Here is a 2,593-nt window from a genome sequence, read left to right on the forward strand (position 1 = left end):
CCAAACCAAATAAAACCCCAAAAAGTTAGAAAAAAATCTAGAATGATTATTGTGACATTAAAAACATAAATAAAAGTAGTTTTAGCTAAAATATAATTAAATTAACTTGTGCTCATCATACTTTCATCCATGATTTATCTAACTCAATAAATTTACATTTAACAAAACCTAAACAAAAATAATCTTAGATGTTCCTTGCACTTAAGTCTTTTTGAATTCTACAAGAGCTCTCTTCCGAATAGCAAAGCTCCAAAACAGCCTAACGGATACCATCATCATCATTGATATATCATCAAAAAGATTATCTTGATAGGGCACAAATCTAGAGGCAAAAATAAAGTTGGAAACTTAAAAAATTAAATCGGAGATCATGACCATCTGAACTCCGATTTAAGCAAACTTAGTTGAATTGAACGCCTCGGAAATACGAAACATAACAACACCAAATTCAACCCAATCCGAGCTCAAACAAATCCAAATCAAGGACCCCAAACAAGAAGAGAAGAGAATGAAGCAATGAAGCAATAAGAGAATGAAGAGAAGGAAAAGAGCTATCTTGCCAATAGACTCCTCGACCATCGCCAGACTTCCACCTGACAAAAGGCCGACGCCGAAGTTCTGCCCAACTGTTGGTTGACGCCGGAGTTCTGCCCAATCGTCGTCTGACACCGAAGTTCTGCCCGACAGCCGACTGACGCCGCATTTCCGCCAACCACCAAACATCGCCGAATTTTCGATCCCTGTTTGTAAATGAATTTCAACCCGGGAGTTGATCATTGTAATCTGATCGACCTCAATTACAGGGACGAGTCAACCACTTGTAACATAAGCAAAACACTAGTGAAATCCTTCAACTGGGCATGACCCCGTGGGTTTTTCCTTTTCCAGGTTTCCACGTAAAAATTCTGATGTTGCATTTTTCTTCTGTTTGTGAGTTAGATATCCGTACAACGTTGAGACAAAAATTTTCTAACTCTATCACCACATATATTCTAGCCCGCAACAGTCAATATGTTTGCCAATACATTATTAACATAAAAACGCTTAGTAAATTATTATATGAATATGTGAGTGCCATATAAATCAAATAAACTCATTAGATTAATATTAATGAGGCAACTGATGCCTAGCCTGAAGAGGAAATAAAGTGTAAAAAAAAAACAAAACAAAAATCAGAGCAGAAGAATGCTTCAAGGCCAAGGGAAATAGAAGCTGAGATTCATAATCAATAACACTCATCAGCTTAATTATAAAACAACCAACTTTTCACTAAAGCAATTATTATATCACATCTCAGTGTACAGCTTGCTCTGAATTATTTATGCCTCAGAACAATGGCTGTTGGGAAGTTAAATTAATCTCAGTAGCTTCAATTTGAAGTCCTCCATCCGTTTTGAAGACTGGAGTTTGGAAAGAGAAAGATTTTTTTTTTCTTTTTTTTTTTTTGATATTCAAGCCGATTAAGATAAATTCATACACACATCAAATATACAAATTTGAAATTCAAGACTCTTGGTTGATAGTCAAAGCTCACAACCAACAGATCAAGATGAGCTTGTTAGAATCATTTTCACTTGAGTTTAATCAATATATTTTTAACATCATTGTTTTTATAAGCTCCGAAAAATTGAGTGATTTTTTATCACATTTCAGCTTATGACATTGAAAGCGTATGAATATTATAATTGTCTACATGGGAAATTTGAGGTAGGATAAAAATTTTGGAGGCATACTGTTAAACTTCAGCCCTGGTTAATTTCTTTATATTACAATAGATATATTGTTGTGTGGTTGTAGTTCTAGTAACGTATTATTGTGTAGTTGTAGCCAGTATGCAACTATATATATACAGCTAACGCCCGTTAAAAGCTCACAGAGGTAATAAATGATTTTTAGTCTCAGTTTCGGTGTTCTGTATCCTGATCAGTTCAGGTGGTGACTGTTCAAGAAGTAGGTACTTTGGGAGCTGGTTTGGGCTGTGATTCCTGAAGCCAGTCCGTTCCATCGTCCGCCTCGAATCTTGGCGTGACGCCTAAGACGTCCGGAGTCAAGTGGTATCAGAGCTGGAAAAGATGCCACCTCATCGAAATCAATAACGACCGATAGTCAGCGGGCGACGGAGATCAAAGGGACTATAGTCGATGGGCAACGAAGGTTAGAGGAATCATAGTTGGTAAGCAACAACGGTCGGATGGATTGTAGTCGTCGTGCTACGGTGGTTGGAGAATCGTAGTCGACAGGCAAAGGTGTTCGAAAGGATTGTAGTCGACAAGCTTCATAGGGATCGTAGTCGGTGGGTAATTGTGGTCGGTGGGACCGTACTTGACAGCCTAACGAAGGTCCAACAATGGTTGGCCGAGGGAGGAGGTCTAGCGGCTGTTGGAGGTCGGGTGTAAGTTCGACGGTGGTCGACTGCTTGGTGGTGGTCCGACAATGATCGAGCGAAAGTTCAATGGAGGTCGATTGTCGGGGTGGTAATTCGACGATGGTTGGGTGGAAGTCTAATGATGATTGACAGCCGGGTGGAAATCCGGCGGTGGTTGGCTACCGGGTGAAAGTCTAACAACGGGCAATGGCCGGGTCAAAGTACAGC

Source organism: Dendrobium catenatum, unplaced genomic scaffold (genome assembly GCF_001605985.2).
Source record: "Dendrobium catenatum unplaced genomic scaffold, ASM160598v2 fragScaff_scaffold_1297, whole genome shotgun sequence".
Taxonomy (NCBI): Eukaryota; Viridiplantae; Streptophyta; class Magnoliopsida; order Asparagales; family Orchidaceae; genus Dendrobium; species Dendrobium catenatum.